Here is a 26,927-nt window from a genome sequence, read left to right on the forward strand (position 1 = left end):
AACCTGCTGGAACTCTCCCGCCACTGCAGAAGTCACCGTTGAAGCTGTGCCGCCCCTCCTTACCGAGGGAGGGAGCGTTTACCTCGTTGTCCACCGCCTGCCAGAGGACCTCAAGATCTTTTACTGGTACAGACTAAAGGAGCCGCTGTTTAGAAGTGAAATCGCACGATACACAATATCCACTGGTAAAAATCTAACAGGGCCTGCATACAGTGGCAGAGAGACAATCTTCCCCAACGGAACCCTGCTCCTCAGGAATGCCAACTCGATGGACGCAGGAGACTATGAGGTCCATACGCTAGCTAACAACTTTGACCTTAGAATCACACGTGCGCGATTCCATGTGCACCGTAAGTAACTCTCTGAAACCTCTGGGGGCTCGGGTGGAGCTAATCCCACTTCACACCTAGGATTGTCAGTCCGAGAGGACTGTGCGTTACGCTCCCCATATTGTGGTTCGAGCATTTAGTTCGGGACACACAGAGTGGAGACAAACAGCAGTAAGTCAGGATGCCTCACTTGAAGAGATGGCGAGGTAACTCCATCCATGGATGTCAGACTCTGTCCAGTATCTCAGGATGCTCATCCTGACCATAGCCTTGAGAGAGACCCTTCCGGACTCAGGCAGGGCCTAGCTGAGGCCACCGTGAGATTCTCACAGAGAGGTGAGCACCAGGAAGCTTTGCTCCAGTCCTCTGTCCCAACCTGGGTTCCGGGAACCCTGGGAAGCTGGTGGACTGGGTTGGAATTTGACCTCCAGTTAGAGCTCACAGGGTACAATGATTGACTGTAGGCTGGTAGCCTGTTGACAGTCAGCCTAGAAGGGAGCTGGGTCTGAGGTAGGTCCCCTGAGCATCTCCTCCTGAGACTCCGTGGGCTCAGCACAGGTGGAGAGGTGTGGAAGACAACCAGCCAGCTGTTCTGATGGTCCTGTGAGACTTCGCAGAAGGTCAAGAGCCCTAAAGAGATAGGAGAAAACAGTGGGCAGCTGGCAGCTCCTTGCCTTCCAGGGTGTCCAGCCCAGGGATTAGCTCCTGCTGGCAAATGGTAATAGATACAAGCTAGGCATGGTGGTGCACGCCTTTAATCCCAGCCCTGGGGAGGCAGAGGCAGGCAGATCGCTGTGAGTCCGAGGCCAGCCTGGTCTATCTACAAAGTGACTACAGGACAGCCAAGGCTAACATAGAGAGACCCTGCCTCGAAAAACCAAAACCAAACCAAACCAAACAAAAACAAAACAAAACAAAAAAAAACCTCTCCAATGACATCTTTTCATTGTCCTGGCTAAGTTAAGAGACGATCCACTGAAAACAGACCTTTTACAGTCTTTAGGATGCGAAGGTTTCATATGGAGGCAGCCTTTTAAACCTAGCTCCTTAGGAGCAGCACTTCCTCTGCCATCACTCCTTTTCCTTAACGGAATGACCGTCCGTCGTTGGAAGGTGGCAGCCAGAGATAACTGATTGGCCTGGCTCATCATCAGGTCGCAGCATTTCTGCTCACCAGGGACCAGGGAATGAGAAAGCCCTCCTGTGTCTTCTCCCAGCCACAGGGCTTGCTATAGAGTCTTTCGGCTGGGAGCTCTGGTCCATGACTTAAGAGGGATCAGTTTTCTTATGGAGTGTGAGAAACCTGCCTATCAAGCTGAGAAAGAGACAAAGCCAAGCAGCCGAAACAGTCTCCATATTGTCAGGCCCTGCACTCAGTGGGCACGGGTTGGGAGCTGAGGTGGGAAGTCAGCATGAGGAGGAAGAGGAGGAGGAGGAAGAGGAGGAAGAGGACAATGGACGTTATCACACAGAGAGACATTAGATGACATCTCTTCAGGCTTTCATTTCTTCCTACTGCCAGCATTAGCTGCACTCTTTCCTGATCACTCTCCCTTTTAACTGTGTCACTTTTTATTCCAGCTTCTTCTCTTTAATTGCTTTTCCTAACTGAAGCCGAGTTGTGGGAAGGAAGGCCGAACTTCACCATGGAACTCCAGGAACTCTAGCAACGGACGGTGTGCCGCTTTAACTCCTGACAGCAATAAAGTTCGCAAAACTTCTACAAATGAGTGTCACTCTTTTCACTCAGCCGGTCACATTTTTTATTTTTTATTTTATTTTATTTTATTTTTACCACTGGTCAATTAGTCTCCTGCCTCATTATACTTGTGTGCGTGGCACAACCAGGAGTTCCTCTCCTTGAAGTTTTTTGGTGTTTATTTTTTTCACAAAGTCCCATATTTCAGGTCCCTGTATGAGGTGTCACTTGGAAGCAGCCAGGCCAGGGGGACCGACCTAATTATGGTCAGAGAGAATGGGGTCAATGAGGCTGGGTCAGAGGCGTCACAGCAAGACTGAGGTGGAGACAAGTTTATTGCAAGCAATCGGGCTTTAAAAGGAATAGTTGGTTGCTGTTGCTTTTGTTGTTGCTTTCGTTTGTTTGTTTTCTAGACAGGATTCTCTGTGTAGCCTTGGCTGTCGCTCTGTAGACCAGGCTGGCCTCGAACTCACGGCGATCCCCCTGCCTCTGCCTCCCGAGTGCTGGGATTAAAGGTGTGCGCCTCTCCCTCTCTCCTCGTCCCTTTCTCCTCTGAGATGGAGAGGCTTCCATGGCTATCACCCTGCCTTGGCATATCAAGTTGCAGTAGGACTCGGTCCATCTTCTGCTGTGGCTGGACAAGGCAGCCCAGTTAGGGGAAAAGGATCCAAAGGCAGAGCCAGAGCCAGCCCCTGCTGCTGCTGTTACGAGACCCACAGGAAGACCAAGCTTCCCTCCTGTTATATGCCCGGCTCAAAATGAGACTTTTACCCCCTCAGCGGAAACAGAATAGAACAGTGGTCGTCAGAAAGAATATGGTTGTAGTTGGCAGGATACAATGGTATTTGCAAGTTATGCACGGTACACAGGAGTAAGGTCTAAGGCCACCTGTTCCACCACACTGCTGTTTGCTTCCCTGACTTCTGGGGAATGCAGCCATACTCAGGCGGTCTGGGTGCTTCCCTCTCTGTGGGGCTGCCTTGGTTTCTCAGGAACGGAGAGGCGCACAGTGCCCCAGGAGCCGCAGACACTCACCTGAAAAGTGTATGACGCTTGCCTCTCAAGGCAGCTGGATCAGGCCAACTCCGTGAGTCCCCCACACATCAGGACCCAAATGTTGTGTGGTTGGCAATGCTTTCCTGGTGGCCGATGTATATATTCACGAAAGAGAAGATGGCGTCCTTACCCTAGAGAACATAAAATCCTAAGACAGAAGACACAGAAAATATCAATAATACAAAATTAGAAAGGGACAAATACCTCAAGAAGACAGAGGAATAAGAGCTGAGGGGACAGCCCAGTGACACAGCACTTGCCCGGGAGTGTGCGGCTCTGTTTGGTCCCCAGCACGGAAGAGGGACCAAGAGAATATGGCTCCATACTGGGATCCTTCAGAAATCTGTGAAATGATGCTCAGACCTCGCTCACAAGTTCTGATTTAGTTGATCTGGAAGACAATGCAAACTCTGGCCATTTTTAACCTCCCCAGATGCTATTAACGGGCAGCTCTGAGGGTTAGTGTTAACTGTCCGCCGAGAGGATCTAGGCTCACCTAGGAGACCAGCCTCCAGGCTCACCTGTGAGATTGTTTAAATAAGGTTAACCTAGGAGAGTGTCTGCGAGGGCTTGTCTTGGTTACACGATGTGGGGAGACTCAACTTCCTTGTGAGGGCCGCTCCCTGCGCAGTGTGTCCTGGACTGTGTAAGCGGAGACAGAATCTGAGTCACATCACGCATCCGCCACGCTCTGCTTCCTGAGGGCAGCTAGGATGTGACCAGGTGCGTCAAGCTGCTGCGACCTTAACCCTCCCGCCATGACTGACTTGAACTGTGAGCCTCAATATAAATGCCTGAGTCACTTTTCTTGGTACATTGTCACTTCAGTAGGAAAGAATCTGAGACAGCGGTCGAGATGGAGGCTCCCTGTTAGCGTGGGCAGAAGCTGGGCCGTGGCTCTTAGCTAGGGTTGGGTGTCCACCATAGGGAAACTTTCCACCATTCATTAACCTCGACTCCATCCCTGGGGAAGAAGAGCCAGTATGTTCAAGAGCCTTGGGCCTTGGATAGTTTGGGAACCTCCCAGGTCATTCTCACACCCACTGCGTATCAGGAACCCGGGACCTGAGGCCCAGAGAAGATGGGGAAGATGAGAGGGTGAAAGAGGACTCAGCGTGACGGGCATAACGTGCGTGAGCTCTTCTGCAAGGTGGGGGTCGGAAGGTCCCCAGGGGGAAATGGTTGACTAATAACTGCATTTTAAAAGACTGACCACGCTCATGGTGCTGTGAACTGGTTTAACCACTCTAAAGGAAAGGTTGATAATTTCTCATTAAGTCAAATAAACACTTCCACAGCCAAGCCATCTCACTCCATTTATCCAAAAAATAAAAAATAAACGGGCACATGAGTTGCACATGAATGCTCACAGCATCACAATTTATAACAACCAATAATTTTTAAAAGTCCATCAGCAGGTCAGCTGAACCAATCATCACACGTTCATAGAACAAAACACGAATCCACTGTTAAAGAGATAACTGTGTACAGGAAACGTGTGTCCCCCGCCAGGCCCTGTGGCACACACCTGAGCCCTTGACCAGAAGGTCTAAGGCATCCTAAACAGAGCAGAAACCCATCTCAAGAGGCTGAAGCTGAGGAGGTGGTGAGATGGCTCAGGGTTAGGACTACTTGCTGTTCAAGCAAAGGGCCAAGTTTGGTTCCCAGCAGGCTTGTCGGTGCTCACTACCACCTGTGACTCCAGTACCAGAGGGTCAAACACCCTCTTCTGGCCTCTGTGTGCATGCGCACACACGCGTGTGTGTACACGCTCACATACACCTTTCCTATCACCCTATTAAAAAAAAAACAACCCTCTGACAAATGTGTCCTCTAAGCAAAGATCTGAGGCACTGACAGCAGCAAACGTTTAATCTAACCCCTAAAATATTAAAGTTGTAAGAGGCACAAGGCATGCTGAGCACTCAGAATACAGCTCAGTGAGAGGCAAGGGGGCTCACCTAGCAAGCCCAAGGCTTCCGCCTCATCCCCATCACCCCAACCAAAACAAAAAGAGGAGCCCAGTGATAAAGCTCAGCGAGTACTGCTTGCCAGGAAAGCAGAGGGACCTGAGTTCGTTCTCATGGGAAAAACCGGGGCGTTGTGGCACAGGACTGTAACAGTTCTACAGGGAGAGGAAGGGACAGGCAAATTCAGGGCACAGGATACTTCTCAGCCTTGCTGCTCACAGTATGTTCTAGAACACTGAACCAGAGAGAAAGGGATAGAAGGATGGGAGGCCAGCACTGCCAGAAGAACAGCACAAGGCTGGAGATGCAGACTCCACCCCCCCACCCCCCCAGCCCACGTGACTCTGGGCCCTCCTCTGGGAGGAGGCTCAGTTCTGGAAGATAAAGCAGAGACAGCAGAGCAGCCAGGCTTGAAGGCAGGGTTGGAGCCCAATCTCTTCCCCAGAGGAAGAGCCCAGCAGGCAGCAGCAGAATATGGAGCTCTCCTCAGCCCCTCTCCACAAAGGGCAGATCCCCTGGAGGGGGCTCCTGCTCACAGGTAGGGAGACATTCCTCGAGAGTCAGGAGCAGGGGAGCTCAGAGAGTGGATGGGGGTCTTCTGAGAGGGGGAAGAACCCGAGAAGGGACATCAGGCTTCTGCTTGGAGCCTGAGCACAACAGGAAGCTTAGTGACTGACTTGGTAAGTGGGGAGGAGAGACTCCCTTGCTCCCTATAGCAAGTTTATCAGCGCCTGCCACTGTGTCCTGAAGACCCACAGCCACACCTCTGCCAGGGTGACTCTCCAAGTAACAATCAAACAGGGACAAGTAAACAGCATCACAGCAAATAAACCCTAGGCTCCGGGACACTGATTAGCACACAGCCTCCGAGCCTGTTCCAGGCAGTGAGGTTTAGACCAAGATCAACCTAGTCCTCCCCACCAAGCCCTAGTTCCAGTGTGCAGGAGGACAGAGCAGGAAGGACAGCTAGAAGGCGGGGAGGTCGGGTGACAAGCACTTGAGAAGAAACCGAGCAGGGAAGGCTCAGAAAATGAACGCACAGGCTCTTTAGAGGAGGAGGTCACAGAAGACATGCCCTCCCCTCGGCAAAGATTCTGCGTGTGGGCAGGGATCTGAGGGCAGTGAGGGGTGAGCTGTGGGAACACCTGAGAAAGTTCCATACAGAGGAAAGATTCAGGGCCACTGAGGAGTGGAGGTGACGCTGTTGGCCGCCACCCACTAGGGGATAGACACACACACATACACACACACACACACACACACACACACACACACACACACACACACACACACACCAAAGCTTGGAGTTGAACACAATCAGGTCTCAAATCTCTACCCAATGCAAAGGTCCTGACAGTGATAGGTGTTTCTCTCTGCCCTCTCAGCCTCACTTTTAACCTGCTGGAACTCTCCTGCCACTGCACAAGCCTATGCTGAAGCTGTTCCGCGCGTCCTTCCCAAGGGAAAGAGCGTTTTTCTCTTTGTCTACCGTGTGCCAAAGGCACCCCAGGCCTTTTACTGGTACAAGGTATATGAGCCACTGTATAAAAACGAAATCGCACGATTTATAGTTTCCCTCGGCACAAACCAAACAGGGCCTGCATACAGCGGCAGAGAGACAATCTACCCCAACGGAACCCTGCTCCTCAGCAAGGCCATCCCGCGGGACACAGGAGAATATGAGGTCCATATCCTAGCTAACAACTTTGACCTTATCACCGCTCGTACGCGATTCCATGTGAACCGTAAGTAACTCTCTGAAACCTCTGGGGCTCGGGTGGAGCTAATCCCACTTCACACCTAGGATTGTCAGTCCGAGAGGACTGTGCGTTACGCTCCCCATATTGTGGTTCGAGCATTTAGTTCGGGACACACAGAGTGGAGACAAACAGCAGTAAGTCAGGATGCCTCACTTGAAGAGATGGCGAGGTAACTCCGTCCACGGATGTCAGACTCTGCCTAGTATCTCAGTGGGCACAGGTTGGGAGTGGAGGTGGGAAGTCGGCAGGAGGAAGAGGAGGAGGACAATGGACGTTATCACACAGAGAGACATTAGATGACATCTCTTCAGGCTTTCATTTCTTCCTACTGCCAGCATTAGCTGCACTCTTTCCTGATCACTCTCCCTTTTAACTGTGTCACTTTTTATTCCAGCCCTTCCTCTTTAATTGCTTTTCCTAACTGGGGCCGAGTTGTGGGAAGGAAAGCCGAACTTCACCATGGAACTCCAGGAACTCTATCAACGGACAGTGTGCCGCTTTAACTCCTGACAGCAATAAAGTTCGCAAAACTTCTACAAATGAGTGTCACTCTTTTCACTCTGCCGGTCACATTTTTTATTTTTATTTTATTTTATTTTATTTTTTTACCACCGGTCAATTAATCTCCTGCCTCATTATACTTCTGTGCACGGCACAACCAGAAGCTCCTCTCCTTGAGGTTTTTTGGTTTTTATTTTTTTCACAGAATCCCATATTTTAGGACCTGAGGTTGTTCTCATGGGAAAACCTGGGCGTTGTGGCACGGGACTGTAACAGCTCTGCCGGGAGAGGCAGGGACAGGCAAATTCCTGTCCCACTGACCAATCAGTCCTGGGGAATTGGTGAGTTCCAAGTTCAAGGAGAGATCCTGTCTCAGTAAAAAAAGAAAGAGAGAGAAGTAGAGGGAAGGAGGAAGGGAGAGGGGGAAGGTTAGGAAGAAAGGAAAGACAGGCAGTCTCTGTGAGTTCAAGCCCAGCCTGATCTACGGAAAGTGTTCCAGGCATGCTAAGACTACACATGGTTAGATACGATCATAAAAAGAAAAGATGAGGCAGTAAAGAGCAATCTCTGTGGCTAGGAGCACAGGCTGCTCTTGCAAAGGACCTGGTTCAGTGTTCTTAACACCCACAGGGAGCCTCACAACCATCTGTAACTCCAGTCCCAAGAGATCTGGCGCCCTCTTCTGGTCTCTAGGCGCCAAGCACACATGTTATAGTGTGCAAGAACAGCCACACTAACCACTCGGATTCCAGTGTCAGCCAGATATGGACGGTTTATTGAGGGAAGGGGACACACCCACCACAAGATAAGGCTGGTTGATTGCAATCAGGGCCACAGAAAGGACCCGGGAGCCTAACTGTTTCCCAGGGTCAGGGCTGATTGCAATCAGGGCCACAGAAAGGACTCTGGAGCCTGTTTCCCAGAGTCAGTTTGTAAAGGTGAAAACCACAGTTATTCATACAGGGGGCCAGATGGCAGAACGGAGTGTGTGTGTGTGTGTGTGTGTGTGTGTGTGTGTGTGTGTGTGTGTGTGTCTCAAGCTCTGACTCAAGTTATTTTGCTAACAAGCAGTTCTAATTGACCTTAAGTTTGATTGGTCCTAAGTGAGGCAGTGCTTAGGTCACATGCAAAGTGTAACCAAGTGTGCAGACAACCAGAGTGCAGCCAGAGGGTAGCCAAGTGTGTAAATAACAAAGTATGAATTAGGACACCGGTGAATTATCTAGCGTAGGTTAACTTGACTCTGGCAGGGAGTGTTAGTGTCAAGCTACGGAGGAATCGCTTCTCAGAAGCAGAGTTGAGAAGTTTAAAAAGATGTTGAACTTAGTTTTACCTCGTAAGCCAAAGGAAGATTAATATGGAAGTGGCTTCGGCTGTGTCAAAAGGCAGGCCTCAGCATTCCAGGCTTCAGGGTCCCCCATCCCTCCCCACCCCACCCCACCCCACCCCCTCCCCACCCCTCCCCTCCGCCCTCTGGCCCCGCCCTCTCCCTCTGACCCCCCCCTGCCCCTCCCCCCACCCTCCACCCCCCACCCCACCCCGCCGCCACCCTCTGAGTTTTGGTCCTAGAGTCAAATAGTTGGCTCTGGCGCATCCTCTGTTTCCAGAGACCATAAGCCTAATTGTTGAGATTCTATAACCAGGAGGAACAGAATGAGGGGGGGCCCCATCAGACTCGGGGTGAGGGTAGCGTATCAGTTGGCATTATAGGAACCCACTTGTTCCCTATGCCAGGGAATCCTTTGTGACTTAGCATTTCAGCCTGTAGGCGGGACAATGGACCATGTAGTCTCTTCTGTAATTATTTCCACCTGGCATTAGGGTGTTGTTATTGGGGGGGGGGGCAGGAAGGCTGAAATGCTAGTCAAAGGCTGGGCAGTGGGGCAGTTATCAGAATCATCTGATTAGCTGATCCAGTTGAAAGGGAGCAATCCCTTCATCTGTACTGGTTTATATCAGCTTTCAGGAAGCCCAGAGTTCATCACCTTGCAGCCTGGAGGTGGTCCCTGGATGGAGTCTGTCAGCCAAGTGAAAAATCTGCCGAGACAAATACAGACGAGGGACAGAATTTAAAATTTCCTAGTAATTGGGGGGGGGGGGTGAAGAATCCCAAGACCAGAGAAAATTTCAATTTTTTAGGAACAGGTATAAAAGGAGACAAATTGGCTTGGGAAACAATTTAAAATTTAGTTAATGTTAAAGCGTTGAACAGTCTTAAAACAACAGCACCTTAAATCCTTTGTCATCATTGAAGTTTTTAAATATATTTTAACCTTTATAAATTGCATTTTAAAATATCTTTTTAGTTATCAATCTTAACAAATCTTTTTAGACTCCCAAATATTTTTCTTATAACTCCTCTAACCTTCATATTTTTTTTTTTTGAGAAGGCAGTTGAGGCCTTGGTTTCTGTTGTTAAACTGATCTTCAAACCCATCAGAGGCCTGAGAAGGATCAATAGGGTCTGAATAAATAGGAAGTGCGGTGGAGACAGCTTCCAAAACCATAGAAAGGACAGATTCTGTTGGCCACCTGGCCAGTCACCCAAGATGTCTCTATAACGTTGGAGCATCATCTTCAGCCTCGCAGCTCAGAACATCTGACAGACTTTTCTGGGAAGCAGATAACACAAAGGACTTGCCTACCTTGTCCTTGCAAAGCTCGGCAGTCGACTTTCCTGCTTCTGATTGGCCCAGTCTTCTGTCTGCGTTGGAAGCGAGGGCGTTTTCTTGCTAGCTTGTCGTATATGAAGCCATCTGCTAAAGGAGAATTTTTTTTTTTTTGATCCTCATTATCTTCTTTGAAGTTGAAAAAGGAGGTACTGCCAGGAGCTGACATGTCTCATTGTCAAAGAATCCTCAAATTAATAAAACATTTTCAAATGCCGTATTCTGTAGATCTCTGAGGTTTTTGAAGACCATCTGTCTATCTATAGTGTATCTGAACTGCTCCTTTCCAGCTATGTACCGGCTGATGAACTTAGAAAATACTTGTGACTAAGTAAACCGGTACCTAACAAAACCACAAGTTTGGTTGACTGCTACTTTGCATTTAATTACCCTAAACAGTTTGTGATAGTAGTTTTCAGAAGGAGTAGAACTTCACATGGCGTTTTAAAGAATCACATAGGATGGGGCTGCAGAGATGGCTCAGTGGTTAAGAGCACTGGCTGCTCTTCCAAAGGTCCTGAGTTCAGGTCCCAGCAACCACACAGTGGCTCACAACCATCCGTAATGAGTTCTGGCGCCCTCTTCTGGCCTGCAGGAGTTACATGCAGGTAGAACACTGTATACATAACAAAGAATAAATAAATATTAATTAATAAAAAATAAGAATCGCATAGGTACACTACCTTAAAAAGAGTTGAAATATAACCTTAAATTTGTATCAGTGTACAAAAGATTTATACCAATATAACCGATTATATCTTTAATTTTGTATCAATATATAAAGACCTATAAGAGCAGATTCAACAATTACCTTTTTGTTTCTATATTATTTCTATGTCCCCCTCTTTTGCCAACCCTTCTCCCACTAAATAAGAAAGAAGGATGGAGAAAAGAAAAAGAGAGAAATCCCTAAGTCTAACGTTTTATATCTTGGTTTCCCCCCCTTGACTAAGACCATTAGCAGCCACATCCTCCTAAAATGACTACAAACATCTGTCACCTGTTGAACAACTACAATCCATTCACCCCACCTTGGGAATAGGACATCCTTCTCTTAAAACTGCTTCCTCCTGATTTGGGACATAGTCTCCTTTTAGGGCTCCCTGGAAACTGGGAAAATGGTAACGTCTTTAAAACGCTAGCTGTGACATTTGTTGTCCAGTCTCCGCGTGTGGTGAAAATGAAGGCTTAAGTGGAGTCCTGACTAGAACTTTCTGTGAGGACGGGCCATCTTAGCTAGGCTTTTTGAAGTCATTGTAGATGTTTGAGGAAACAGCTCTTGAAGCAGTCTGTGAGGCTGAGTCACCTGCTTCTTACCCGTGTGCCTCTACCTCTCAAGTCTTGGGATCAAAGATGTGTGACTTGAAAGTGCTGGGACTCAAGGCCTGAACTATCGCCATCCTGTTTATTGTAACTCTAGAACTGAGAAAACTATTAATTTATAGAGCTCTGCCTGTCTCTGTCAGTGCTTAGCAGTGCATTTAACAGAGACAGCACAGCAAGAAACAGCCACTCTGTACTCAAATCTTCCCCCCTCAGCATTTTATAAGCTTGGCCCTTAGTATTTTTTTATTTTTATTAATTTATTCAGGTTCCATCTCAATTGTTATCCCATCACTTGTATCCTCCCATTCCTCCCTCCTCCCCTCCCGCTTTCATCCTATTTCCCTCCCCTAGGTCTGTGACAGAAGGGGACCTCCTCCCCTACCATATGGTCACAGCCTTTCAAGTCTCATCCTGGTAGCCCGCTTATCCTTTCTCTGAGTGACACCAGGCCTCCCCACCAAGGGGAAGTGGTCAACTATGGGGCACCAGAGTTCATGTCAGAGTCAGTAGTAGGGAGATTCTATCAAGGACTCTGTTGTCCCCCCCCCTATTTTTTTCTCTCCTTTTCTCAGGCGTAACTTAAGTATATGAAGACCCAATATTAGCATCGAAGCAGAGACATCATTAATATCCTCTTGAATTTCTATTGAAAGGGATGGGTGGCGGTCTGGGAGGTAGCATTAGCATTCTTATAAGTTATTTGCCTGAAAATAATCATTTCTGCCTGCCCATTAGCCTTCAGGCAACTGTTCACCTGATATGGCTGACCATCAACTTGTACCTCCTCGCTATCCTCGACAATCTGCAATAATTTAGTTATTTGCCTTTGTTTAATGTTGAAAACAAGTATAGGAGGCCAAATAAAGCCCATCCCGGCAACCAGTTATGATCACCAGCACAGGCATGAGTATTCCACCGAATACAATCCCTTCAAGAGGCAACGGACAGCCAACTGGCATCTCCAAATCATCTTTAACAGCCCATAATAAAATGACAGTTGCTGATCTCAAGCTCCTTCAGCATCAGGACCCTCAAGCACAACTCCCTTGATGCCCACTTGGAATTACCATAGACCATTAACAGTTCCCTGCCTCACCCAGTTTATCAAAGAGTTAATCTCTTTATAGGGACAGTGAAAGCAAGGACTTTAAATACACATCTTTAAATCTGTCTCGTTGTCCTGAATAGACCTTATGAGCTAGTGGCTCTCTCTTTCCCTTCCCCCTCCCCCACCCACCTCTTCTCTTTCAGGAGGATTTTTACATTCTTACTGACTGGCAGTCAGAGTGGTTTTTGTTTGTTTGTTTGTTTGTTTGTTTTTGTTTTTTTGTTTTTTGTTGCTGTTTTTTAAATACAGAATTCAATCGGCAGGGTAGATACACATTGTTCCAGACCATAGATCAGATCTTTTTTTTTTTGTCCCCGGACATATCTTTTAACCTTTTTCTTAGTTATACAACATCATAGTGGTCCAACATGAGCTAATTTTTCTAGGAAATGTGTAGTCTTAACATTTTACTCTTTTATCATTTCTCCACATCACCCTTTGTCCATCTGTATAAGGAAGAGGCTATTATTTTGATCTGCTACCAGCCTCTCTAGTCTACCAAATATTGTTTATCTTTTCTAGTTTATTTTGTTCTGATTAGCTTGTTCCTGAGTAAGTCCAGGGGCAGGCGTGCCAAGAGCATCTTTGAGTCAGAGCCTCCTAAGGATGTCTCGGGCATACTTGCTTGAGTCACGACCTCCAGGGCATAAGGAAGACCATCAAGCAGGGCCAGATAAGGATATTTCCCCAGAAGTGAGAGGGGCAGCATGGTCAGGCCATTCCTGGGAAAGCTTAGAAGCAGCGCTCCTGGGAGAGGGTGCAAGCGATTTCTTAGAAAATTTCCATCAGCCCGACATCCCCAACGTCCGTCACAACTGGAACAACAGGAATCGAAATAAACACAAACGGCTGATTGATTCCCAGATTGATGATGACTGACCGAAAGTTGTCCGGAGACAAAGAAGTCAGAGGTTGTAAGAGTATTTGCGACCTCGGAAGCTGAGGTGGACGGATGCCAATCGAGCTGACCTAAGGGCTGTAATTTGTTAATGTGAAGGCTGCATGCTTATGGCTAACTCCGATGTGTTCCAATGCCCGTGGAGTGGGACTTCCTGTGTGCGTGGAAGTAGAGTGACACGTCCACTTAAATTGTAGGTGATGGGAATAATTAATGTAACTTTAATATTTTGAATTTGATTATCCTTAAATAAGACTGCCTTTCCCAAAGCATTTATCCTATCCTCCAGCTTTTTATCACTTTTGTTCTTGGTTTTTTTTTTTTTTGTTTTTTTTTTTTGGAGTGATTGGTGCCTAGGACATATTTCTTGAAAGCTAATCTACCTGTTCTGCAGGATGAACCTGTTAAATAGTGCTGTGGCAGAGGCCATGACTGGCCCCACAATTCAAATTAAGGCAGCAATTTCTAATAGAAGGGCATGCAGACTTGTAAAGCATCCCGTAATATTTGGTTCAACATGTGCAAATCAAAATGTAATCCAGCACACAAACAGACACAGGGAAATAAATCCCCAAAGGTTCCAGCACAGCAAACACACTGCCAACGTGGGGCTACAGGGAGACTGAGGGCCTCTCCTTGAAAAATCTTTATAAAGACTCGTCTCTTCACTCACGGTCAGTACAGTACTTGAAGCCTGGGCTAAAGCAATAAGACAAGAGAAGGAAATAAAAGGGATAAACACGAAAGGAAAAACAACACTTACCTACTCCTTAGTGACTCTCAGAAACCTCTTAGATCTGGTGAGCACTTTCAGTAAAGAGCCAAGATAAAACCAACAATCAAAACCCAGGAACCTGCAGGAGCAGAAATCACATTCACAGTAGTGCTCCAAAATAAATAAATAAATAAATAAGAACAAAACTAAACTTTGCTTAACCAAGGATGTGAAAAGGCCTCTCAATGAAAACTTCAGAATTAGACAGTAGAAAACAGAAAGGTCTCCACGCTCCAGGACCAGCAGAATTAACGCAGGGAAAGGTGGGTATATTGCAGAGGGTGGATCTGTACAGTCACTTCAAACCCCATCACAATTTGAACAGTGCTCTTCATAGGTCAACAACCAAAAAAGTCCCGAGATTTATAGAGAAGCTCAAAGGATCCCAAACTGTGTAGGCATCACATTACCTGATCTCAAACTATGTAACAGAGCCATAGTGACCAAAAAAGGACATGGAACTGGCACAAAAGCAGAAATGTGAGCTGGAGAGATGGCTCAGAGGTTAAGAGCGCCGGCTGCCCTTCCAGAGGTCCTGAGTTCAATTCCCAGCAACCACAGGGTGGCTCACAACCATCTGTAATGAGATCTGGCGCCCTCTTCTGGCCGGCAGGTGTACATGCAGGCAGAACACTGTCTATGTAATAAATAAATAAATCTTTAAAAAAAAAAAAAAGCAGAAATGTAAAGCAAACAAATACAGCAGACAATCCAGAAATAAACTGGCACAACTACAGATGCCTCATTTCTGACAGAGGTGTCAAAAACATACATTGGACGGGACGTGGTGGTTGCACGCCTTTAATCCTAGCACTCAGGAGGCACAGGCAGGTGGATTCTCTTGTGAGTTCAAGGTCAGGCCAGTCTATAGAGCAAGTCCCAGGCCAGCCAGGGATACACTACTACTTAGAGACCCTGTCCCAAAACAATACCAAGGGCAAACATGCACTGGGTGGGGGGTGGGGCTGGGGGATGGGGGTGGGGGATGGGCAGTGGAGGCCTCTTCCACAAATGGTTGGCAGGTCTGATGGTCACAAAAGAAGGAAACTAGAGCCATACCTCCTACGCCCGCACAAGAACCAACTCAAAATGAAGCACAGATTCTAACATAAGATGTGAAAGAGCCTGTAAGAAAACACAGGCAAAACAATTCAAGATGCAGGCATCTGGGGCTGGTAGAGTGCCTGACTTCATGAAACCCCACGTTCAAGTCCTCAGGACTGTTCTTACACGTGAACACAGCTGACTCACGTCAGGCTGTAAATAAAACCGTTTTCTTCAGAACCGGGTCTTTCTAACCCGCTACTAACCTATTTAAAAAACAAAACAAAACCCAAAGGAGATGTGGAAACAGTTGTTGTCTGTCACTCTTCTTCTTGATTGTGTACCGTCTGTTTTGGTTTGGTTTGGGTTTTTTTTTTGTTTTTTTGTTTTGTTTTGTTTTGTTTTTGGCTTTTCAAGACAGGGTTTTTCTGGCTGTCCTTTGTAGACCAGGCTTTGTGGACTCCCTCTGTTGACCAGGCTGGCTTCAAACGCACAGAGATCCACCTGCTTCTGCCTCTCTGAGTGCTGGGATTAAAGGCGTGCACCACCACCACCTGGCTTGTTTGTAGGGTTTTAATGAGTGGGTGGGGTGGGGTGAGGTGGGGTGGGGTGGGGTGGGGGAGTGGGAGAGGGGGTGGTACTTTTTGCTTCTGTTTGTTTCACTTGGTTTAAGTTCAGGATCTTGAAAGAGCGTCTCACCTATGTAGCACAGGCTAGCTTGGAACTCCTGATCCTCTTGAGTGCTGGGGCTCTTGTGTAGCCCTAAGCTACAGATCGTGATGGGTCAGCAAGCTGGTGGAACAAACCAGAGTATGCAGCCCCAGCAAGTTTCTGCCTGGAGGCCAGCAGACTCGAGATCCAAGGAGAGATGCCCTTTCTGGTTGAGTTCCGGAAGCAGGAAAATAGGCAATTTATCTCAGTCCAAAGGCAGCCAGACAGGAGAAGCCCTCTTAGTCGGGAGGTGGGGGGTGGGGGGGTGGGGGATGGGGTAGGGTGAGGGGTTAGGGTGGGGGCGGGGGTGGGGTGGGGTGTCAGCCCTTTTGGTCTCCTGGGCTCTTCAGCTGATTGCGTGAGCCCCACCCACACTAGGAAGAGCAAGCTCCTTGACTCAATGGACCCACTTAGGTGTTAATTTTATCCAGAACTGCCCTCAGAGAAACACTCAGAACTACGTCTGTCCGCGTGTCCTCTCCATACCTAGTCACCTGAGAATGTGACCTGTTTACAGTAGGAAAGGATTTTTTTCTCTTTCAAAAGACTTCGTGAGAAGAGCAGTGCTGGGGCTGCAGAGGTGGCTCAGCGGGGTAGGAGCACTGGATGTTCTTGCAGGGGACCTGGGTTCGCTTCCCAGCACCCACGCGGAGACTCGCAGCCATCTACAACTGACCTGATGACCTGAGGCCTCTGTGGGCACCAGGCACTGGACATGGTACACACACCTGCATTGGGACAGAAAGCCCATACACATAAAACAAATACTGTATTTTCCGGACTATAAGATACACCTGACCATAAGATGCACCCAGTTTTTAGAGCAGTAAAACAAGAAAAACAAGAAAAAATAGCAATCGGACCATAAGGCGCACCCTAATTTCACCCCCACTTTTGGGGAGAAATATGGCTCCCGACAAAACAAGGCTAAAAAGGCTGATTTAAAATGTCATAATTTTTAATCCCTCAATCAAGGCGTAAATGAGGGGTTTCTTTTCTTGTGTTCAATAATTCTTTTTTTTTTTTAATGGCTAAATAACAGGTCTTATCTCAGAATGATGCTGTGAGTCAAGCCAAAACGCTTGTCCTTTAACATTTCCAAGTTTCATTGAGTCTGCAAATGTCGGTAGTTAGATATTTGTCAAGACTCTTCTAGTTTTCACTTTAAAATAGAGGGCTGTGGTCAGGTACAGATATGGCCTGAGCTAATTGGATACACCAGCTCAGGACCCAGGGGACTAGGCCTGAGAAAGCCATTTAAAAGGGCCAACACAAGCCAGGTCACCTCTTGGTGTTGGGCTGCCTGCCTCTGGGTGGGTTTTGGTGCCAGCCTGATAGTCATCCTTAGTCGGATCCTTCTGATTGAAAATATGACTCTAAAAAGAAAAAGAAAAAATGACTCTCAAAAGACAGACAGCTCTTGTCACACAGAGCTATTGAAAATCCATTTTAGGGGCAAGTCTGTTGGTATCGCAGCAGTGGCCCCCTCTTACAAATTGGGAGATAAACCTGTTTTTGTTTTCTGGTCCCAAGTATGGGATGGAGAAGAGGGCAGGATGTTTCCCACTTGGATGTGAGGAAGCAGCACGTTTTTCCACTTAGAAGTCGAACTATTTCATGGGGGAGCTTGGTGAAAAACATCATTGAACAGACTGAGAGGATAAATGTGTGTGTGTGTGTGTGTGTGTGTGTGTGTGTGTATTCACATATATATATATATATACCCAAAACAGGAGAGGAGGCTTTTTGTTGGGTCTTGGTTTTTGGCTGCTCATCCCTACACTCCAAGAGGCTCCTAAAGAGAACTGCTCCAGGGAAAGCTTCAAGGCTTCGGATTCCAGGCTGAGGCCTGAGGTTCCAGCTGCTGCCCCCGGGGTCCAGCAGCAACTTTGGTGGAATTGCTGGTCTGCTGAGATCCTGCTGACTACGCCGGGAGAATCATTGCTCCGAACTGATCTCCTTAAGGTTTCATTGTAGTGCTCTTGAATATCCTTTTCCGATTGTTCGGGTTAGTTGGGTTGTCAGGGAGGTAGGCTCATTTAATAAGTTCACACTAAAACATAATTGAAAAGAAACTTGAGCGTACAGACAGAGGCTTGCTATCACGAGCTAGCATCTGGCCAGGGTTTTGGACACACTGCGATACAGACAGCTGTATTATTCTAGGTAAAGAATCTCAGAGACTGGAGAAACAGAGGAAGTTGGCAAGACAAAAGGATAAAAGGCTTTAACATGCAGGGAAGGAGATGAGAGGCTAAGGAGTTAGGACCACAGCTGGAATACCAGGAAACGAGATAGCCCTATCTTGTGATCCGGGAGACCACGGCCTAAGCAGTTTGGCAAAGGCCGGCGCACGGTCTCTCCTTACCTAAGTCTCTTCGGGCCCGTTGCCTTTGCTAGCTTTGTTCAGCTTAGCTTTGTTCAGCTTTAGCTATTTGGGTAAACCGAGGCATACAGGAAGCTGTGGTATTCTGTGACGGTGTTCTATGAAAAGACCAAAAAATAAAAAATAAAAAATAAAAATAATAAAAATAAAAATTAAGGTTCCCCATCTCTCTGTTGACTATATGTATAGTTTTATAAAATTCCCAGTCTATGAGCTGTATTTATGGTTTAAAGTTTTATTTTGGTACTAAAAGAGCTTCAAGATTCTAATTTTTAGCTGGGCGTGGTGACACACACCTTTGATCCTAGCACTTGAGAGGCAGAGGCAGGTGGATCTCTGTGAATTCAAGGCCAGCCTGGCCTGGTCTACAAAACGAGTCCAGGACAGCCAGGGCTACATAGAGAAATCCTATCTTGAAAAACCAACAAACAGCAACAAAAAAGAATTGTAATTCTTTTAGGCTATAATTAGGATGTGCAGATTAATGGTCACTTTATGAATGATCAGATTCTTTAAAGTTCTTAGCACTATGTGTGTAGCCATGCTAAGAACTAATGCAGTTCATTGACAGAGATAAAAATTAAAAAAAAAAAATTTATTTATTATGTATGCAGCGTTTGCCTGCATGTGTGCCTGCAGGCCAGAAGAGGGCGCCAATCACCATGTGGTTGCTGGGAATTGAACTTAGGACCTTTGGAAGAGCAGACAGTGCTCTTAACCTCTGAGCCATCTCGCCAATTCTATTTCACCTTCTGTAGATGTTTTCAAGGATAAGCCTAAAACAATTAAAGTTTATTTTAAAAGTCAGGTATACTTAATGGGTGGCCCTCAAAAACTCCTCAGAAATCTGCTGACCATGGCATTTAAAGGGTTTAATGAAAAAGGCTTGCCACGATAGACAAAATTTCAGCCCCTTGTGGCAGCCCTAAGTTCTCCTTTAAAGAAGAAGACATCACCTGGATTGCGGTAACCCGGACTGCTGGGAGAAACCACCCCCGCCTCTCCTGCCACCAGTGCTCTGCCCAAACTGAACACTACTGGTTTGTGGCAGCTAACATTAGGTTAATGGCTAACTTTGTGTTTAAAAGTTTAAAGTATCTGTGCTTAAGAGAACTGTAAAGCAAAACTGGACTTCCAAATGTTAAAGACTCTTAGGGGTTCCTTTTGTATTTTTTGTTTGTTTGTTTGGTTGCTTGGTTGGTTTTTTGAGACAGGGTCTCTCTTTGTAGACCAGGCTGGCCTCGAATTCATAGAGATCCACCTGCCTCTGCCTCCCCAGTGCTGGGACTAAAGGCATGCGCCACCAGGCTTGGCAGGGGTTACTTTGGTAAATGCCTGATGTCTGCTTACTCATAGACATTATGTAACTTTGTGTTCTTTGCCTTTAAAAGCCACTGACTGAGGGCGGCTGCATTCAGAATCCAGAGTCTCCCGTGCAGCAGGGTGCCAGTATATGACTGAATAAAAGCCTCTTCTTTGTTAAAATGTATTAATGGTCAGATGGGTGGAATGGACCCACACCCATAACAATTTGTCTGCCATACTCTGCCTCATCAAACTGAGGTCAATTTTTCCCACGTTCCTTTTCTGCAAGGAAAATCAATCTCTCTCTCTCTCTCTCTCTCTCTCTCTCTCTCTCTCTCTCTCTCTTTCTCTTTCTCTTTCTCTCTCAGATTTTCTGGGTCTAGTAGCCAAAAGTTGACTCTGCTCTGTGTGGAAGCCAAAGATTTAATGCTATCCTGTATGACTGCCAAAGTGACCAATGTCCCCAATAACACCACCATGACCATGTGAACTTAGGGACCACCCAGGTGACAGCAAATCTCTGTCATTTTAACTGATACATAAACCATTGGGAATATACTTCTTGATAAATTCTTTCTGTTGTTGTTTAAAGATTTATTTATTATTTATACAGTATTCTGCCTGCATACCACAAGAGGGCATCAGATCTCATCATAGATGCTTGTGAGCCACCATGTGATCGCCAGGAGTTGAACTCAAGACCTTTGGAAGAACAGCCAGTGCTCCTAACCTCTGAACCATCTCTCCAGCCGGATAAATTTTTTAAACTGGTTTCAAAGTAACTTTTTGCTGCTCCTTTATTTAAAGAAACTTCCCTTGCAATGGCTGCCCACAGTAACCAGCCACCTGCGTCTCATGGTGTTGGAGTGAGCAGAAAAGGGTTAAAAGGGTTCTGAAGGTCAGACGGTGGGGGAGGAGGGTCCCCTCGGTCAGAGGTCTAGGAGAGGAGAGTAGGGCAGAAGAGGGAAGGAGGGTGGGAATGGGAAGATACAAGCAGGTAGAGGTAACAATTGGGATGTAAGATAAATAAATTATAATAAATGGGAAAGAAAAAGAAAGTGTTCTACGATGTCTAAATGCAGGCTGTAAAAGTTTGAGGACATGAAAGCTTAAATGGTGAGGCTCTAAAAAAGGTTTTAAGATGTGTAAATGCAAGTTATAAGGAAGCGGATCAAAGCCTATAAACATTTTTTAAATGTTTCAGATTTCTCCTTCTCTCTGTGCTATTGTTATACTAAGACTTCCGAACATCCAGAGTTTTAACATTTATCAGCAGAGTTCTGATAAGCTATTGGTCTAACCCGGGCAAAGCACTCCCGTAGTCACACCAGAGTCACAAGCTCAAAACTATACATTTACCTTGGTTGTCCCCTAAGTATATAGACTTAGAGTTGCTTCTCAAAAAAAAATTTCATGTAAGCTTCAGGGAGTGGACTTGGATCTGTTTCTCACAGGTCAAATGGACTCCAGATAAGTACCCCGGTCAGTCAACAGCCTGAGTGCCCCTGCCTACTGCCATTCCTGAGGCTTGATTCTTCCCACCTCATCCCCTCCCTGCCCCCCAAATCACCCAGCCACCAGGACGAAGGGTCTTGAAGTTTCAAATGTACACCCCAGACACAGATTTCCCCTAAACTCCTTAACTTTATCTTCTGTCCCTAGTCTACATCTGTCCCAGCAGATTTCCAGTCAACTAAAGACGACAGACTGCTCCAAACACGCCAGCCCTGGGTATGCCTAATGGAGTTTCCAACCAGCCTGAGCCTTTGTGTCCCAGAATGCTCCAAAGTGGCTGCATGTCCCTAGCCCCACCCCCCACCCCCCCACCCCAATGGTCCCTCAGAACCTGGCAGCGAGTGAAAGAGGCATCGTCCAGCCTGGACTCCTCTCTTCCCATTCTCTGCAGTCATTTCAGCCTTTCTGAGCCCCAGCCAGGAAGCCCCAATTTCAGCAGGAAGTAGTTATCGACCACGGCATCCTTTTTTTATCATCTACAAAAGGCTACAATGTGAGGTCTCAAAACAATGGCTGTGGTTTTGTTTTGTTTTGTTTTGTTTTTAACATATCAAAGCAGACTCAGCCTAGGCCAATCCCTGTTACAGAGCCTTGGCTCCTCCCAGCACTTCTTACTCTGCCCCCCACCCCCACACCACCCTCAACCTCACTAATCCTTGAGCTTTGCTTCGGTGCCCCGGTTTCTCCTCCAGCCAGCCAGCTCTTGGTCTCCTGGCTCACTCCTGACCTCTAGAGTCCTGTTCCTCTCTCTTTCTCCCTCTCTTGCGCTTCTCTTCTCCCATCTTGTGGCCCTCTTCACTGCTGGGTCAGACCGGCTGGACACTTCCAGATACTTCTGGCTGTTTCCTCCCTCATATCTACAATAATCCTTCTCCACACCCAGACCTAGGAGCAGCCATGTTCTCAGGTCTTCCTTGCCCACACCGCCGTCTCCTTAGCTCCCTGAGCCTAGCTCTTCCGCCTACTGGGGAGTGTCCAGCCCTGTTACACAGCCCAGGCTTCCTCTCTTGCTCGCATTCCCCACTGTCTTCACCACCAAGCATTGCATGATCCTCCATTCTAATTCCATCTGTCTCCCTGTACGCCTCTGCCCACAACTGTGGCGGGAGAGTAGAGGATGAAAAAGGCTGCATCAAGATTAGCACACGATAGGAGGAGGCAAGAGGTGTCTAGGAGAGGTGACTTGGGGGGGGGGGCTGCTCTTAAAAAAAGACCTGGCTTTTTTGCACATAGCAGCTCACGACCATCTGCGACTCCACTCCCAAGGATATGATGCCCCCTTCTGGCCTCATGAGCATTAGACATATGTTCTGTCATACGTGCAGGCTAAATAGCTATGGGGGGAGGCAGCGCTAGGATATGCAAACTCTGGCCAAGGGTCCTATAAAGGGCCATACAGTCCCCCACTCCTTATTTTGATGTCCCCCCCCCCCGCAGCACGCTAGCCCGTTTTCATTACACAAATATACCAAATAAGTAAATGTGATTTAAAATAATTCTGTAGTGTATGGTTGATGGGGGTGGGCACAGTATGCATACGGAGTAGGCTTTCTCTTTCTAATGCTATGGGCTCCAGGGACAAAACTCAGGGTGTCAAGCTTGCAGAACAAGCAACATCAGTCAGGTTGCGTGCACATGACTTTGAGACAGGGTCTTACTATGTAGCTCTGGCTGTCCTGGACTCGCTTTGTAGACCAGGCTGGCCTCGAACTCACAGAGATCCGCCTGCCTCTGCCTCCCAAGTGCTGGGATTAAAGGCGAGCACCACCACATCCAGCTAGGGATAGTCTTAATATACGAGCATGTGGGACTTTTTTTTTTTTTACTGTGAAACAGGTTTGTGTGTGTGTTTTTTTCCCTCTGTCGAAGGCGGCTTGGCAGCCAATGGGCGATACTCCATAAACATCACCTGTTCTGTTTTGCTTGCTTCTGTTTGCCCAATCCCTGTACCTCCCGTAGGGCTGACTCCCTACCACAGCATTCCCCAGCGCGCTGGTTATTTTAGCAATTGTGTCAAACTGTGAGTTGAGTTTCCACCAGCGAGTAAGGTAGAGCCACCATCCGTATTAAAATAAAATCTAAGTGAACTTTCTATCCCAGCAGGCTTGGTTGTTTGGTTTGGGTCACGCGCGTGTTTCTGCAAAGGAAAATTGACTCGCTGTGTTGTTCTCGCTTCCTTCCTGTGCCTCGTTGTGCATTGTTGGGAGTAGGTTCCCCCCCCAACAATTTAGGGGCTCATCCAGGATTTCATATCTATCCAGGAGAGTGTCCTTGGGAAAGACATCCATGAGCTACGGGTGTGTTATGGAATTACAGAGTTGGGGCGGTCCTGAGTCTTTGGGGGAACAGAGTATTCTTTTCGACCGGTAACCATCCCATGACAGAAAGCAGCTCAGGACTGTGGGGAGGGTCAGAGGAAAACTAAGGAAAAGGGCTCCACCTGTGTGACTACAGGAAAAGCCACCATCCATGCTGGGTGAAGTGTTTGCAGAGTGGCCGTCGGTAACTTTGTAAGTACACCCAATAACCTATTGGTGGTTCCCCCAAGGTGAATGCCGGGCCAGTGAAACTGAACTTGAGTTTGTTGTTGGGGCCTTGTGGGGGAGGGGGGGATAGGCATTGCAGCACCCCCAAGGAGAAAAAAAACTCACAACAGATGGCAAATCTGCTCATGTTATTTCTCATAGGAGTAAGACGGAAAATAGTAAGTAGAAGAAAATGTTTAAAGGGAAGTGAAAAGTGGACATATTTTTAGTACAGAAGGACCCGTATGTGCAGTTTAAGATGGCCGGCTGCTGGATGTTTTGTTTTTTTTTTTCCAGAATGGAAGAGGAGGCTGGAAAGCCTGAGCAAGTTACAAAACTCTGATATTAGAGTGCCTGAGGTCAGAGTTCTGAGGTCAGAGTTCAATACAATGATGTCGAACTGTAAGAGGCCCGCAGACCTGCACATGTGCACTCAAGGATGTGTGCACACACGTATGCATACACACACATGCACGGGCGCACACACGCATGCACGCACGCAGCCAACTAAGGCTGAAAGATGGATCCACCAGCCCAGGACCAAAGGCCCCATCTTTCCCAATACTGATGCATTTCTCTTGCTTCACTTTGAGCCTCCCCTTAAACTGACTAGACCCCTCTCACTTCTCACCTCACTATGGAAGCAGTGCCATGGTGCACGCGAGGCAGCCAGAGGACAACTTAGAAGGTGAACTACTTCATGGGGGAGCGTGGTGAAAAACACTCTTGAACAGACAGAGGATATATATATATATATATATATATATATATATATATATACATACACACACATACACACACACATATATACATACATACACACACACACATACACACACACACACACACACACACACACACACACACACACACACACACAAAACAGGAGAAGAGGCTTTTGGTTGGGACTTGGTTTTTGGCTGTTCATCCCCGCATTTCAAGAGGCTCCTAAAGAGAACTGCTCCAGGGAAAGCTTCAAGGCTTTGGACTCCAGCTGAGGCCTGAGGTTCCAGCAGCAGCTTTGGTGGGATTGCTGGTCTGCTGAAACCCTGCTGACTATGCCAGGGACTGATATCCTTAAGGTTTCGTTGTAGGGCTCTTTAATACCCTTCTCTGATTGTTTGGGCTAGCGGGTTGTTAGGGAGGTAGGCTCGTTTAATGAGTTCATAATAAACTATAATTGATAAGAAAATTGAGCCTACAGGCTTCGTAGCTGGGTGATAGTGATGATCAGCTTTCTCCTCTGGTAGGTATGCAGAGTACCTTCTGGAACCACAAATGCTAGAGAGTAGGGGTGAAACTTCTAGGTGGGCACCAACTCGACTTCTCTTGGTCAGGAACAAGACAAGGATGTCCACCCTCTCCATACCTGTTCAGCAAAGTACTTGAATTCTTTTTTTTTTTAATCTAATTTTTTTTTTTAGGACTTGAATTCTTAACTAGATTACAGGCAACTGAAGAAGATGCAAACTAGTACTTGAATTCTTAACTAGATCAACAAGACAACTGTAGGAGATGCAAACAGGAAAGGAAGAAGTAGAAAGTAACTTTATTTGAAGATGATATGGTCTTATACACAAAAGACCCTTCCTCTCTCTGTTTTAAGCCCTACAAAGATACACATCTAGAATTTTCTCTGACCCCTCCGGGGTGCAAAGCACCTCTAAGACTGCTCATCTCCTTAGTTCCCGGCTCTGGACCAGCAATCTCGAGACAATTTGCCTCATCTCCCTAGACTTACCTTGCACAGCCTGGCAGTAAAGAAGAGACACCGTGGTAAGTAGAGTCTGAGCAGCCTGGAGCTCAGAGCCTGTCTGTACTCGGGTGGGTGCCTGGTCAGCATTCCTGCCATGGCCCCTGGCACCAGAAGCTGGTCTTCCCATGTCGCCAAGGGGGTGATATTCGGGACACAACGGAACATTCAGGAAATGAAATCCCAGAGACATGAACTTGGCTTTGGATCAAGAGGTCGATAAGTGGGCTGGAGAGATGGCTCAGAGGTTAAGAGCACTGGCTGCTCTTCCAGAGGTCCTGAGTTCAATTCCCAGCAACCACATGGTGGCTCACGACCATCTATAGTGTGATCTGATGCCCTTGTCTGGTGTGCAGGTGTACATGCAGGCAGAACACTGTATACATAGTAAATCTTAAGCCAGGCGGTGGTGGCGCACGCCTTTAATCCCAGCACTTGGGAGGCAGGCGGATTGCTGTGAGTTCGAGGCCAGCCTGATCTACAAAGTGAGTCCAGGACAGCCAGGGTTGCATAGAGAAACCCTGTCTCAAAAAAACAAAAACAAACAAACAAAAAAACCCAACCAAACAAAAAAACCCACCACAAACAAACTAACAAACAAAAAGAGGTGGGTGTGCGGCCATGAGGGGCCAGGGAGCTGTGGGACAGAGAAGGAAGGGAAGCAGGGTTCAGGGTAAAGAGTGGGGTGGAGGCGTGGCCAAACCCCAGAAATATCACCCTGAGATGCACAGGAGTAGGACCACTCTCCTCTGCTCTGGGCCTGCATGTCCTGGTGTACGTAGCCCTGGTCCCTCCCCAGGAAGTTAAAATTCCACTCCTCTTATAAGATCACGCCCAGCAGCACCTGGACATTCCTCCTTATGCAAATGAGGCACCCCCAGCACCCTGGCCAACGATGTACACTCACCCTTAAAGTCTCTACCCATCCCCTAAGGGTTTAAATAGCCTTTGTTCCGACCCCCTCCCCCCCCAATTAAATGAGCTGTTTCACTGACCCTGTCTCCCTAGAATTCTGTTTCTCATCATGCTCACCCTGGCCACGCCCACCTCCCCACTTCCTGCCCGCCCCCCCCAGGATCCACTAGCTATGGTTTTGAACAGTATAGCTGGGTCCCCATACTTTGACCTAACAAACCACTGTGAGTCCCTTGAAGGTGCTTGCTCCGCCCTTCCTTTTCTTTTCCAGTCCTGTAAGGGCAACCTGTGAGTTCACTCACCTTCAAGAAATCACCTGTAGGGAGGGATTACAGGAAAGTCACCTGAGCAGAGGACAGAGGTCAGAGACACAGCTCAGCCAGTACACAGAGACGGTCTCTCTACACCTGCCACTGAGGCTGGTGTAGCCCAGGATATCCAGGTCACCTCCTCTTGCGTTTTCAGGACGTGCAGCTCTTTCTGCTTCTAAATTTCTGTCCAGGAACGTAGGCCAATCTGATGACAGATAAAGAACTGATCTCCTAAACCAGTCATGACTCAGCTAGCCCATTTTTCTGCCCTAGAGTCATCCCCATCACCTCCCTGCTGAGAGTAAGGCCTCCTGTCCCAGAGCCTAGATGTCACTGAGAAGGCCAGGAGGGCAAGCTAGTTAGGTTTCTGT

The 26,927-nt window shown here is 47.4% G+C and overlaps 2 long non-coding RNA genes across 3 annotated transcripts; one reads left to right on the forward strand and one right to left on the reverse strand.

Moving 5' to 3' along the window:
- Nucleotides 1-358: 358 nt before the first annotated feature.
- Nucleotides 359-26,867, reverse strand: LOC311591360. 2 transcript variants are annotated; one of them, XR_014777081.1, is made up of 6 exons: nucleotides 26,590-26,867; nucleotides 18,215-18,330; nucleotides 14,080-14,170; nucleotides 9,301-9,352; nucleotides 3,086-3,232; nucleotides 359-959 (listed from the first exon to the last, which is right to left on the reverse strand). It is a non-coding gene; the product is annotated as an uncharacterized lncRNA (long non-coding RNA). The 2 variants fall into 2 exon arrangements; XR_014777082.1 differs by lacking the exon at nucleotides 359-959 and adding an exon at nucleotides 2,385-2,662.
- On the forward strand, nucleotides 5,450-7,321 carry LOC311591362. Its single transcript, XR_014777084.1, has 3 exons — nucleotides 5,450-5,592; nucleotides 6,440-6,799; nucleotides 7,209-7,321. It is a non-coding gene; the product is annotated as an uncharacterized lncRNA (long non-coding RNA).
- Nucleotides 26,868-26,927: the final 60 nt, after the last annotated feature.

The sequence above is a fragment of the Acomys minous genome, assembly GCF_964271855.1.
Source record: "Acomys minous genome assembly, chromosome: 20".
NCBI lineage: Eukaryota > Metazoa > Chordata > Mammalia > Rodentia > Muridae > Acomys > Acomys minous.